We start from the raw sequence: 15,348 nt of genomic DNA on the forward strand, positions 1-15,348 counted from the left end.
ACATTAAGCGACGCTGCAGCGATATCGGCAACGATGCCGATCGCTGCAGCGTCGCTGTTTGGTCGCTGGAGAGCTGTCACACAGACAGCTCTCCAGCGACCGACGATGCCGAAGTCCCCGGGTAACCAGGGTAAACATCGGGTTACTAAGCACAGGGCCGCGCTTAGTAACCCGATGTTTACCCTGGTTACCAGTGTAAATGTAAAAAAAAAAAAACCGTACATACTTACATTGCCGTGTCTGTCGCGTCCCTCGCCTTCAGCTTCCCTGCACTGTGTAAGCGCCGGCCCTAAAGCACAGCGGTGACGTCACCGCTGTGCTTTGCTTTACGGCCGGCACTGACACATTCAGTGCAGGAAGCTCTGAGCAGCAGCGCGGACGCCGGGGGACGTGACAGACATCAGAGGGTGAGTATGTAGTGGTTTTTTTTTTACTTTTACAATGGTAACCAGGGTAAATATCGGGTTACTAAGCGCGGTCCTGCGCTTAGTAACCCGATATTTACCCTGGTTACCATTGTAAAACATCGCTGGCATCGTTGCTTTTGCTGTCAAACACGACGATACACGCTGATCTGACGACCAAATAAAGTTCTGGACTTTAATCACCGACCAGCGATATCACAGCAGGATCCTGATCGCTGCTGCGTGTCAAACACAACGATATCGCTATCCAGGACGCTGCAATGTCACGGATCGTCGTCGTTCTCGTTGCAAAGTTGTTTAGTGTGAAGGTACCTTAAGTCTACATTCCCACGATGAGCTTTTTGGTGAGTTTTTGATGCTGCATCATTTCTGCACCCATTAAGTAAAACCGGTTGCTTTAAAAAAAAAAAAAAACTCACCAAAAACTCATCTTAAACAGGCTGTGAACTGTGCATTTTTCTCTATGGGCTTCTGTGGGACGCCTGAAATAAAAATGTCTGCAAAAAAAACGCAGTCACATTTTTTCGATTATGGCCACACATCTGTTTTTCAAGCAGAACACTCTTCAGAAAACTCCTGAAGCATCATGTCCTGAGCATTTTTCCAACAGTTTTGGCCTCCGGTGTTCTTTTGGGAGGGTTTTCCCATGGTTTTTTTTATGAAGTATTTTCATTGTCGTTTTCTGGTTGTTGTTTTCATTACTCCAATGAATAATGAGAAAACTGCTAGCATTTTTTTAAGTTAAAACAATGACAAAATGCTCAAAACTAAGTCTGGTCTTCTTCTGGGCATCTTTTAAGCTTTCCCATTGACTTGTATTGTAAAGTACAGAGCATCTTCTGAGTGGAAAATGCCAGAACAATGGACCTGTCACTACTTTTTATCTCTTGACATTTTTAGAAACCTGAACAAATTTAATGACTCTCTAAAGTCTGAACGTGTGCACAGAAAGTCGTTTTTTAACTAGAAATGCATATGTTCATTCTTTGAAGCTTTTTCTGACAGTTTTTTTCAGATAGTTTCCATTGTGTGCATTTATTCTTCAGTGCAAACAGTTAAAAAGAAACACTCAAATCTGCACCAAAAATGCATCAAACAAAGGTGAACATGCAGCAAAAACACAATAATCAGATAAGATTGTCATTGTGTGTATGGTTGAGGAGATCTGGAGATAAAAAGTTGCAGAAAAACTCAGTATTTATGCTACATGTGAACATAGCCGGAAAGGGCATCCCAGTCAAGACCATGTCTCACCTATCCATTGGATTGGAGGTGCTCAAGTGTATGAGACCCCAACGATTTCCAGAACAGGGAACCATGGTTCCTCCAAGACCACAAGTCTCTGAATGGATCAGACGTCCTATTACTCTACTGATGGTCCACAGTACTGATGGAGACTTCTGAGTGTGTGTTCCCCACAAGATCTTCAGTTCATCTTAAGATGTCACCTAATTTCTTTTAGGGCTCGTGCAGTGGACCATATTTTCAGTCTGAGGTCGACCCATCAAAACATTGGATTGCACACAATCTATGGGTTCGCACACATGTCCGATTTTGACCTTGGTGGGGTCAGTCTGAGGGAAAAATCTCTGTAAGCACGATTTACATCCGATATTCAGATCCCACTCGGCCATGTAAGTCAATGAGTCTGTCGAGAAAATCAGACCGACTTCGGATGACATGACTGACAGAATGGAGAAGATGGAGACATTCTTTTCTCCATTTTTTCCTCATCTGAGAAAATCAGCAAACTATGGACGGAGTGATTAGCATCGGTCCGATTCTCTCGGATGAGAAAATATACGGTTGTGTGATATATACTAATAAAATGTATAATTTAATTGTTCTTTGCCTTCACAGAGGCAAAGCTAAAAGAGGGATCTTCAGTCCAACCGAAGGGAACAGTTAAGTAATTGGATTACAATGTCGGAGACTTCTCAAGAACAATGAATGAAATGTGCCCCTATAAGTAAAGCAGCCATGACGAATCGATGAATGAAGCCGGCCTTTAGCTACAATCCATGAAACGTGTGGTGCAAGGAGGACGCTCCCTAATCAGTGTTAATACGTCCATTAAACCATACGGGCTTGGATTCATTGGTCCTGTCCCTGCCACAAGCATGACTAATCCTATGTATCCGAGGAGCATCAAAGCTTCCGAGCCGTCACACACAGTGCACTCGTATCCACGCCGTTCATGGAGACCACGGAGACGCCGCTCACTAGTACACACTCCTGAAACATGGATGTATAACAGCAGCATTAATTCACGGGCAATTTAGCAATTTTTTGCTTTAGACATCTGTTTTTATGCAGGTGGGTGACACTACATATGGCCCCATGTCTGCTCCCACATTGGTTACGTGACTTTTTCATCCTGCCGGACACTAAACTTTTCTAGTTATACCACGATAAATCTCCCTTAGTTGCACAGCTAACCACATTCGTTACCTAAGAACATGGAAAAGCTGATTGACGAATCGATTTTGCTTTAAATTTTGCAAAAATTACAAAATTTTACAAAATTTTGGATTTGTCAAAATCCAGTTATTTTTTTTCAATTTGCTTCATGTAAATCAGCAGCTGGCAGAATGACTTTTTGTTTGGTGAATTCTAAAGGGAAGGAGTTAAAAACATAAATGATTCATGCGTCTCTGGTGCAGACCGCCCCTCACGATGTGATGAGGTTGTAGGCGCCGCACATCATTTGGTGCTGAAGATGCTGGAAGACACAGTCAGACTGAAGCCCGGACTGGAGTGGGGCTGTGTGATGGGACAGGTGAGGGCCGGGGCGAAGGTAACACAAGATTTTTACATTTTTTTTTTACATTTATTACAGTCCGGGAACTGGAAAGTCCTCAGTGCAGAACAAGGCACATGACAATCAAGTGAATAAATAAGATGTGAATCGAATAATCAGATTGAATGTGAGCGAATCTGACAAAGCCTTACATGGGAAGATTCGCCCGATACGAGTTACTCCAAGCTTCTAGGTACAGGAGGGAATATTTCTCCTTGAGGAGATGTCAGATCACATAGGAAGAATTACGCTCCCTGGGAAAAAAGATATTCAAATGGTCCCTCCTCCAGGTAGAAAACATTGGCTATCTAGACTGCTGCAGAACCTCATAATATACAGCCCAGCTGCTGCAGAACCTCACAGTACACAGCCCAGCTGCTGCAGAACCTCACAGTACACAGCCCAGCTGCCACAGAACCTCATAGTATACAGCCCAGCTGCTGCAGAACCTCATAATATACAGCTCAGATTCTGCAGAACCTCACAGTACACAGCCCAGCTACTACAGAACCTCACAGTACACAGCCCAGCTGACACAGAACCTCATAGTATGCAGCCCAGCTGCTGCAGAACCTCATAATATACAGCTCAGATGCTGCAGAACCTCACAGTACACAGCCCAGCTACTGCAGAACCTCATAGTACACAGCCCAGCTGACACAGAACCTCATAGTATGCAGCCCAGCTGCTGCAGAACCTCATAGTACACAGTACAGCTGCTGCAGCACCTCATAATACACAACACAGCTGCTGCAGAACCTCATAGTATACAGCCCAGCTGCTGCAGAACCTCATAGTACACAGCCCAGCTGCTGCAGAACCTCATAGTACACAGCTGCTGCTGAACCTCATAGTACACAGCCCAGCTACTGCAGTACCTCATGGTACACAGCCCAGCTACTGCAGAACCTAATAATACACAGCCCAGCTGCTGCAGAACCTCACAGTACACAGCCTAGCTGCTGTTAAACCTCATAATATACAGCCTAGCTGCTGCAGAACCTCATAATACACAACACAGCTGCTGCAGAACCTCATAGTACACAGCCCAGCTACTGCAGTACCTCATAGTATATAGCCCAGCTGCTGCAGAAGCTCATAATATACAGCCCAGCTGCTGCAGAACCTCATAGTACACAGCCCAGCTACTGCAGTACCTCGTGGTGCACAGCCCAGCTACTGGAGAACCTAATAATACACAGCCCAGCTGCTGCAGAACCTCATAATATATGCTGTTTATATTATTATTATTATTTATTTATATAGCACCATTGATGCCATGGTGCTGTACATGAGAAGGGGTTACATACAAATTACAGTAAACAGACTAACAATGACAGACTGATACAGAGGGGCGAGGACCCTGCCCTTGAGGGCTTACATTCTGCAGGATGGTGGGGTAGGAGACAATAGGTTGAGGGTTGCAGCAGCTCCGGTGTTGGTGAGGCGATAGCTACGGTAGTGGTGAGGAGGCAGCGGGGTCAGTGCAGCCTGTAGGCTTTCCTGAAGAGATGGGTTTTCAGGTTCCGTCTGAAGGATCCGAATGTGATTGATAGTCGGACGTGTTGGGGCAAAGAATTCCAGAGGATGGGGGATATTCGGGAGAAGTCTTGGAGGCGGTTGGGTGAGGAGCGAGTAAGTGTGGAGGAGAGAAGGAGGGCTTGGGAGGACCAGAGATTACGTGAGGGAAGATATCTGGAGATAAAAAAGTTCTTATTTGTTAAACTTTAATTTAAATTAAGATGTTCCCCCCTTTTCTTCCAAAGGAGGTTCTGCAGCAGCCAAGGTGTAATATAAAGCAGAAACTACTTTTTATTGCTCAGCCTGTGGCCTCCAGATAATATATAGTCACTGAACTGTAATAGAGTTATAATGTACGGTGGGGGAGGGGCAATATCCTTTCAGTAAATGATAAAACTTCAGAAAACTTGTCGATTCCAATGAGAAGTTTGGTAGGGATCAGAAATCCCCCATCCACCGACCGCACCATGTGCCCTTTCTTCTTCCAGCCCGCTGGTGGTGTCTGTGAAGTGTCCCTACTTGATTTCTTCAATTACCTGGTTTTAATTAGTCTCGTGAAGCCTCATTGTGGGGAGGTGATTTCAGCTGGAGCCATGAATGGAGCCCACCCCGGCCCGTCCTCTCTGGAGCATGCTCACCCTGAATGGGCGCTCTGATTTGGGAGCCGGTCTCCTCTGTAATCCCGGGGTTGGCAGCACAAGCTGAGAACAATGGAGGCCTCTTGTCCGCCCCTTCAGCTTGATTCCATTTGACACCTCCAGCTCCTTTTTTTTTTTGTCCACGGCTCGAGGATATGGTTCATCAATGGAATTCATCCCACAAGTGTCATTGAGTTGAATCTGCCAGAATACAGGGTGTCGGGCATCGGTGACCACCGACGACAAGTCTCTCAGGGTTCCCATTGTGACAACTTCCACGGAGAAGAAGCTCACTTCATTCTAGGGTTCTTGTGCCGCCGCGGCCATCAAAGCCATTTCTGGGTTATGTTAATGTGTCCTTTTCACTTTCTGAAAGGGTCGGCATCACCAAGTCCCCGGGATTAGGCAGCTCGCATATTGAAAAAGGGAGGAAAAATGTAATAAAGTGGGAAAAGTTTTGAAAAAAAAATGAATTCATTGTATTATGAAAAGTGATGCAACTTCCTAACATACTTTCTGTATCGATTCCTCATAGTTTTCCCGATCTCTGCTTGCTGTCAATCATTGGTTTCTTCCAATAGACACAGTCTGTCTGGTCACGTGATGTGCGACCGTGCTGGGATAAGGTGTTATCTGAGCATGCTCGGGTGCTGACCGAGTGTCTTCGGCGTGATCGAATACTATGTTCGAGTCCCCGCGGCGACGGCATGTATTGTGGCTGTTCAACAGTCGTAACACCCGCAGCAACTCCGGATTGTGGGCACATACCCTGCGCCTGGGAGTCCGTCACATGACCAGATTGTATCCACTGTAACAACCAAGGTTCCGTACAGAAGGTGGAAATATGGAATCATGGGAAATAATAAAATGAACCATGATGCTCTGCAGGCAGACATTTAAAGGGGTTGATTTTTTTTTTTTACTATGGCCTAAAAAGTAATAGAGGCAATTACCTGCTTATTGTCGTCACCAACCGCCCCTGCCGGCGAATTTGCTGCTTAACGTCAACAGAGCAGCTCATCTTCTTCCTCCGCTCTGTTAATGGGGCATGACTGCCGATGTCATGCTGATTGACAGCCGGCTCCTTGCAGTTGGGCAGCGGGCTGTCAATCACCATGATGTCGTCAGTTACTCCCTATCAGTAGAGCAAGGTGGAAGACAAGCTGCTGCTCTGTCAACGGGACATTAGCGGAAGTTGCTGAATCGCCGGCGAGAGCATGATGTGACCACTTTGTGCCAGCAGAGATCGGCGCTGAGCATATCAGACAGGTAGGTAGCGACTACTTGCCTGTTAGTCCTTAGGCCCATAATACTATATATACAGTATATATATATATATATATATATATATATATATATATATATATTCCCAGATAACCCCTATAACTATTCCATTTATTCCTACTGTTTTGAGGAAAGGATGTGACTCAGAATCAGATAGGACTATCATCACAATAGGGACGGGGATGTTTTAGGATTTGTAATGCTTCATTTAGCCTGCGGAGGCGCTGCAGCGCAACAGGTGACATGTTCTAGATCGTCACACACCTTTGAGCTCAATTAATTTTTACATGTCTGCATGTAGTTGGGGTTAAAAATTATTTTTACAATTGGGTTTTATTGTAAACAAAATCTGCTTTGCTTTCTATAGTTACCTTGTACCTCTGGCTGCAGAATGAGTTGACTGAGAATCCTTCAGTGAGCTTCTTCTATAGGGAGAGTTTGTAACTCTTTTATCTGTCTTTTTTCCCTGAGTGCTTTTATAACAAAATGGAACTTTTCTTCTACTCTTATATATTCAGATCAGCTATAAGCTTGGCCTAGATTTCGGGCTCCTTCCTTAGTAAGAAAAATCAGACGGGCAATGTAAAAATGAAAAAAGTCAACAAAGTTCGTTTTTTGCTCGCACAAAAATATGTAATTCCACAAACACCCCATCCATTTCAGGGCTTGTTCACATGAAGCTTTTTTACACGCTTTTTTTTATATGTGGGAAAAATGCAGCAGAACAGTAAAATATGCTGTGATTATAAAAGGGTTAATCGCTAGACCCACTAGGCGGAATTCTTTTTTTTTTTGTAGCTAAATGGTGACCTCTAGTGGCAGTACTTGGTAACTGCTGATCACAAGTCTGAAGATGTGACGAGCAGGGGTCCAGGGCTGGAGAGTTGACTATTTTTCACGAAAAAGAGGGGACTGTAGACTGTAGAGCATTCATGTCATGCCCCTGTTGGTTGGAGAAGGGGTATTACATTTATAAGTAGAGGTGCCTATATTTTGCCAAAATCTCAGATTGTGAAACCAACAGGTTTGAGGACATTTACACCTTAAGGCCTCATTCAGATGTCTGATTTTCACGTACTATCCCTGGTTTTCACAGGTAGGACTCGTAGCTGTGATAGTCACAGGTCCGTGATCTTATAGAGCGGTCAGTGCAAAATCGATGATTTTGATCCGAGTGTCAGATCAATGTGAGTCTATGGGTCTGTGAAAAAATCAGACTGCACTCACATGGCATCAGAGTGCAGTCCGATTTTCTCAGACTGTCAGAAAAGATAAAATGGAAAAACTTTTTTTTGTTTTCACATACGAGACAAACTGATGACACTCGGACCAATCTCTGATCAAAGTCTAATGAAAAAAAATCTATCCATTTTTCTCATACTTGGTAAAATCAGATGTCAGAATGAGACCTAAGACTGAGTTCAGACCGGAGTATGAAATATCATCGTTTTTTTTTGTCTGTTGATTTTTCAGGTTTCTAAAGTTCCGGGTCTGTTTTTTAATTTCTATTCTTTTTACATTAATTAATAATAAAACATGCAATTCATTTATTTAATAAACTCTTTGTATCAGTTCTATTAAAAATGGACGCAATGCGGATGGTGCATCGGCATCCGTTTATTTTTTAGAACCTGTTAAAATGTTTGGGGCGAGGCTCATTGTAAAAATGGATCAGGCTGGCACAAGCTGACATTTTTGGTCTATAAGGGAAAACATTTGTGTGAACTAGCGCTTAGATCAATGGTGGCTAGATGGTGTGACTAACCTCAGGCGAACAGTGTCCATTTTAGGACATGATCATATATCAAAGTCAAACATCAGAAATACTGTCTGATATCTGACTCTGATACTTGACTCTGATACCTGATTCTGATACCTGACTTTGATACCTGACTCTGATACCTGACTCTGATACCTGACTCTGATACCTGATTCTGATACCTGACTCTGATACCTGATTCTGATACTTGACTTTGATACCTGACTTTGATACCTGACTTTGATACCTGACTCTGATACCTGACTTTGATACCTGATTCTGATACCTGACTCTGATACCTGATTCTGATACTTGACTTTGATACCTGACTCTGATACCTGACTCTGATACCTAATTCTGATACCTGATTCTGATACGTGACTCTGATACTTGACTCTGATACCTGATTCTGATACCTGACTCTGATACCTGATTCTGATACTTGACTTTGATACCTGACTCTGATACCTAATTCTGATACCTGATTCTGATACCTGACTCTGATACTTGACTCTGATACCTGATTCTGATACTTGACTTTGATACCTGACTCTGATACCTAATTCTGATACCTGATTCTGATACCTGACTCTGATACTTGACTCTGATACCTGATTCTGATACCTGACTCTGATACCTGATTCTGATACTTGACTTTGATACCTGACTTTGATACCTGACTCTGATACCTGACTCTAATACCTGATTCTGATACCTGACTCTGATACTTGACTCTGATACTTGACTCTGATACCTGATTCTGATACCTGATTCTGATACCTGATTCTGATACTTGACTTTGATACCTGACTTTGATACCTGACTCTGATACCTGACTCTGATACCTGACTCTGATACCTGACTCTGATATCTGACTTTGATACCTGATTCTGATACCTGACTCTGATACTTGATTCTGGTTCCTGACTCTGGTATCTGATTCTGATACCTGATACCTGACTTTGATACCTGATTCTGATACCTGATTCTGATACCTGACTCTGATACCTGATTCTGATACCTGACTCTGATACCTGACTCTGATACTTGAGTCTGATACCTGACTTTGATACCTGATTCTGATACTTGACTCTGATACCTGATTCTGATACCTGACTCTGGTACCTGACTCTGGTACCTGACTTTGATACCTGATTCTGATACCTGATTCTGATACCTGATTCTGATACCTGATTCTGATACCTGACTCTGATACCTGATTCTGATACCTGACTCTGGTACCTGACTCTGGTACCTGATACCTGACTTTGATACCTGATTCTGATACCTGATTCTGATACCTGATTCTGATACCTGACTCTGATACCTGACTCTGATACCTGACTCTGATACCTGACTCTGATACTTGAGTCTGATACCTGACTTTGATACCTGATTCTGATACCTGACTCTGGTACCTGACTCTGGTACCTGATTCTGATACCTGATACCTGACTTTGATACCTGATTCTGATACCTGACTCTGGTACCTGACTCTGGTACCTGATTCTGATACCTGATACCTGACTTTGATACCTGATTCTGATACCTGACTCTGGTACCTGACTCTGGTACCTGATTCTGATACCTGATACCTGACTCTGATACCTGACTCTGATACCTGACTCTGATACTTGACTCTGATACCTGATTCTGATACCTGATTCTGATACCTGACTCTGATACCTGATTCTGATGCCTGATTCTGATACCTGACTCTGATACCTGACTCTGATACTTGAGTCTGATACCTGACTTTGATACCTGATTCTGATACCTGACTCTGATACCTGACTCTGATACCTGACTCTGATACCTGACTCTGATACTTGAGTCTGATACCTGACTTTGATACCTGATTCTGATACCTGACTCTGATACCTGATTCTGATACCTGACTCTGGTACCTGACTCTGGTACCTGATTCTGATACCTGACTTTGATACCTGATTCTGATACCTGATTCTGATACCTGATTCTGATACCTGACTCTGATACCTGACTCTGATACCTGACTCTGATACTTGACTCTGATACCTGATTCTGATACCTGACTCTGATACCTGATTCTGATACTTGACTTTGATACCTGACTTTGATACCTGACTCTGATACCTGACTCTGATACCTGACTTAGATACCTGATTCTGATACCTGACTTTGGTACCTGATTCTGATACTTGACTCTGATACCTGATTTTGATACCTGACTCTGATACCTGACTCTGATACCTGATTCTGATACCTGATTCTGATACCTGACTTTGATACCTGACTTTGATACCTGACTCTGATACCTGACTCTGATACCTGACTCTGATACCTGACTCTGATACTTCTAAAATGGACACTGTACAGGCAGACGAGATGCAGCACACCATGGAGCACGGTTTTCTTACATAACCATGTGGCCAGTGGCTCATGGCAGGTTATGGAGTGTAGGCCGGGCTGCTACCGCACCGAGACTGCACGTCTGACTGTACCCTAACATAAGCCGAAGATACATTAGTGTGAACGCAGCCTTAGGCCAATGTTTGGTGCTCGTGGGCTACTTTTCATATGGTCCTCATGGGATAAAAATGCAGAATGCGTTGGTCTGGTCCAACTTACATACCCGCTATCAGGCATCTCCTGCACCTGTCCTCTATGTAGCAAGTCCTCCCATCCAGATCCAAAATTTGCACTTATCCAAGCACAAGTAGCTGTGCCCTAGTGTCACCAGTCGCTCATGGATAACCAGAGTGCATGCAATATTTAGAAACATTTCATAGACTTACATGAGGCTGTAAGTTTGGGTTGGAAGGCTCGTGGTCAGTCGTGGCCCTGAAATATGACAGTCTGAACCTGGCCTTAAGAAGAGGAGCAGAACTAAATAACAAAAACAGTGCCACACCTGCTTACTGGTGGAGCCTGGTAATACAGGCCAGGCTCATTTTTACAGATTTTTACAGCTGCAATACCATACACATCCCATGGACAGGTGTGGCGCTGTTTCATATAAAGGACATATAATAATAAATAAAACAAAATATATTTACAAAATAATAATTTATTAGGTGTAATTGTCATCCTCTTGCTCATAATCACACGGTGTAGCCTGCAGGAAATGAGAAATGTCGCCTTACATTAACCACGTCTTAGTTTTTCTACAGACCTCATAATGGTACCAGTCCCTGGAAACTGTGTGGTTAGCGCCTCTCTGCATCCTGCCATGTGTCATCCCCTTCTATGGTGCAGTGAGAGTGACTGGTGGTTCACACTGAAACACAGGCACGCACATCCTAATAATGGCTGTATAATAATACATCAGAAGCTACAGCAAAGCTTGATATTCATGAGATTTAGTTTTACTTTTTATTATTATTATTGTACATTTTTATAGCGCCATTTATTCCATGGCGCATTACATGTGAAAAGGGGGCAAATATAGGCTAATACAGTAAACATGAGCAAAAAACAAGGCACACAGGTACATAAGGAGGGAGGACACTGCAGGCTGTAGGCTTGTCGGAAGAGATGAGTCTTCAGGTTTTTTTGAAGGTTTCTATGGGATGGGAAAGTATGATGTGTTGTGGTAAAGAGTTCCAGAGTATGGGGTAAGCACGGGAGAAGTCTTGGATGCGGTTGTGTGAAGAAGAAATCAGAGGGGAGTAGAGAAGGAGGTCTTGAGAGGATCGGAGGTTGCGTGTGGGTAAGTACCGGGAGACCATGTCACAGATGTATGGAGGAGACAGGTTGTGGATGGCTTTGTATGTCACTGTTAGGGTTTTGAACTGGAGTCTCTGGGTGATAGGAAGCCAGTGAAGGGCTTGGCATAGGGGAGAGGCCGGGGAATAGCGGGGAGACAGGTAGATTAGTCGGGCAGCAGAGTGTAGGATGGATTGGAGTGGTGCCAGAGTGCTACAAGGGAGGCCAGAGAGTAGGAGGTTGCAGTAGTCAAGGCGGGAGATGAGGGCGTGCACTAGTGTTTTGTGGTGTCGCGGTCAAGGAACGCGGGAGATATTTTTGAGTTTGGGACGGCAGGAGGAGGCAAGGGCTTGGATGGATATGTCGCTTGAAAGAAAGGGCAGAGTCAAGGATCACCTCGAGGCACTGGGCGTATGTGACTGGGGAAAGTGAGCAGCCATTGACATTGATGGATAGGTCTGGTGGAGGGGTAGTGTGAGAAGGGGAAAAGATGATGAATTCTGTTTTGTCCATGGTCAGTTTTAGAAAGCGAGCAGAAAAGAAGGCTGAGATAGCAGACAGACAGTGTGGGATTTTGGTAAGTAAGGAGGTGAGGTCAGGTCCGGATAGGTAGATCTGCGTGTCATCGGCGTAGAGATGATACTGCATACCGTGGGATTCTATGAGCTGTCCTAGGCCGAAGGTGTAGATGGAGTAGGGGTCCTAGAACAGAGCCTTGAGGAACACTGACGGACAAGGGGCAGAGCGAAGAGGTGGTGTAGGGGAGGGAGACACTGAATGTACGGTCTGTCAGATATGACGATGTCCAGGATACGGCCAAGTCTGTGATGCCAAGAGATGAGAGGATCTTTAGCAGAAGGGAGTGATCCACAGTATCAAAGGCAGAAGACGGGTCCAGGAGAAGGAGGACAGAGTACTGTAGTGTCGCTTGCTCTTGGCAGTTAGTAGGTCATTGGTGACTTTAGTTAGGGCAGTTTCGGTTGAGTGATGGGGTCAGAAGCCAGATTGTAACTGGTCAAAGAGGGAGCAGGAGGAGAGGTGGGAGGACAGTTCAAGATGGACATGTTGTTCTGGTAATTTTGAGGCATAAGGGAGAAGAGATATCGGACGATAGCTAGACACAGAGGATGGGTCGAGGGAGGGCTTTTTGAGGATGGGTGTGATCTTTGCATGTTTGTTGTGTTGTGAGTGAGAGGTTGAAGAGGTGTGTTAGGGTTGGGATGAAGACCGCTACAAGTTTAGGGATGAGGTGGGACGAGAGCGGGTCAAGCGTGCAAGTGGTGAGGTGTGATCTTGACAGGAGGGTGGAGAGCTGATCTTCTGCCATGGTGGAGAAGCTGGATTTGGAGGAACAGGGTTGAGCAGCTAAGAGGGACAATAGACGCTGTGGGCCAAAGCTTTCTCTGATCATATTGATCTTCTGATTAAAGAAAGAGGCAAAATCTTCAGCAGAATTGCGAGGGGAAGGAGGGGGTGCAGGGGGACGGAGTAGGGAATTGAAAGTGTTGAAAAGCTGTTTAGGGTTGTGAGACAGGGAGGATATGAGAGATGAGAAGTAAGTTTGTTTTGCGGCAGTGAGCATGGACTTGAAGCTGGTGAGGGACTGCTTGTATGCAGTGAAGTGGTCGGCAGAGCGGGATCGCTTCCATCTCCCCTCAGCGACCCTGGAAGCCCATCTCAGTTCTTTGGTCAGGCTGGTCAGCCAGGGCTGCCTGTTTACTGTACGAGTTTTGCTATGCATGAGCGGGGTGGCCAAATCAAGTGGAGCTGTTATTGTGGTGTTATAAAAAGTGGCAGCAGCATCTGTGTCATGAAGGGAGGCTATGTCTGTAAGAGGGAGAAGGGACTCAGAGAGTGATTGTAAGTTGAGGTGTTTGAGGTGCGAGGGTGAGTGAGTTTGTGGAGTGGGGGTTGCACACTAGGAGAGGAGAGGGAAGAGAATGTCAATAGGTTGTGGTCAGACAGGGGGAGGGGTGGGTTAATGAGATTAGTAAGGGAGCAGAGGCGGGTGAAGATGAGGTCCAGCGTGTGGCCATCTTTGTGAGTGGCCTCAGAGGACCATTGAGTGAGGCCAAAGGAGGAAGTCATTGATAAAAGTTTAGAGGCAGCTGAAGTGGAAGTGTCAATGGGGATGTTGAAGTCACCCATGATGATAGTGGGGATGTCAGCAGAGAGGAAATGAAGTAGCCAGGTGGTGAGGTGGTCGAGAAAGGTGGAGATGGCTAGTTCTGGGAGGCGGTAGATGACAGCCAGCTGGAGGTTGGAGGGGGAATAGATGCGGACGGACTGCACTTCAAATGAGGGAAGGGTAGCAGAGGGTGGTAGTGGGATTGGAGTAAAGGAGCAGGTGTCGTACAGGAACAAGCCAACCCCTCCACCACGTTTGTTGCTGGGGCGAGGGGTGTGAGAGAGATGGAAACCGCTATAGGAAAGCACAGCTGGAGAGGCTGAGTCAGAGGGGGTGAGCCAGGTTTCCGTGATGCCGAGGAAGGAGAGTTTGTTGGTGATGAAGAGGTCATGGATAAACAGCAGTTTGTTGCAGACGGAGCGTGCGTTCCAAAGTGCTCCAGGTAGGGGGACCGGGGGAGTAGGGGCTGGATGAATGGGTATGAGGTTATCATGGTTGGAAATGAGTGTGGGGATGTGTTGAGGAGGGCCAGGAATTGGGGATACATCACCAGTGATGAGGTGTAGCAGACAGAGCGTTAAAAGGTGGGAGCAGGATAGAACATGATGCGGCCGTGTCTGGTGAAAAATGATTGTATGTGGAGGAACAGTTCTGAGGAGAAGGTGAGATAGCTGGGGAGTATTGAGGGAGAAATGACTAGCTCTTTGCTGGGTGGAGGGATTGCAGGAGATTGTAAGAAGGAAAGCAGTATGGGGGTGAAAGAGAAAAGAAACTGAAACATTGTAGTGGTTTGGTAATTTGTTACCGTCAATTCCAGTCCAATTCAGTCTAATTCAAAGTAATTAAAAAGATGGAAGTTAAAAGATGAATGGAGCAGACTGCGTCTGTAGCAGACGCCTGCATGTGAATATATCCCCAGCTAAGGGCAATCAGGTGTGAATGAGGAGGTGGCTGGGTATGGGAGACCAGATGTAGAGAGTTAGGCAGAGGTCATAAAGAAAGGGAGGGGTAGGACTGACCGCTCAAAGAGATGCCAGAATAACATAATGAGAGACATGAAACAAGTCATGGAAACAAGATGATAGGTAAGAAAGCATACCAGAAAA

The 15,348-nt window shown here is 45.0% G+C and overlaps 1 protein-coding gene across 1 annotated transcript in view; it reads left to right on the forward strand.

Moving 5' to 3' along the window:
• Positions 1 to 6,536: 6,536 nt before the first annotated feature.
• Positions 6,537 to 15,348, forward strand: part of LOC143817930 (interferon alpha/beta receptor 2-like) — a 40,033-nt gene continuing 31,221 nt past the window's right edge. Inside the window, exon 1 of the mRNA XM_077299399.1 lies at positions 6,537 to 6,653. The gene's annotated coding sequence lies outside the window, so the exon portion shown is untranslated. The remainder of the gene's footprint in view (positions 6,654 to 15,348) is intronic.

The sequence above is a fragment of the Ranitomeya variabilis genome, chromosome 3 (genome assembly GCF_051348905.1).
Source record: "Ranitomeya variabilis isolate aRanVar5 chromosome 3, aRanVar5.hap1, whole genome shotgun sequence".
NCBI classification, from domain to species: Eukaryota; Metazoa; Chordata; class Amphibia; order Anura; family Dendrobatidae; genus Ranitomeya; species Ranitomeya variabilis.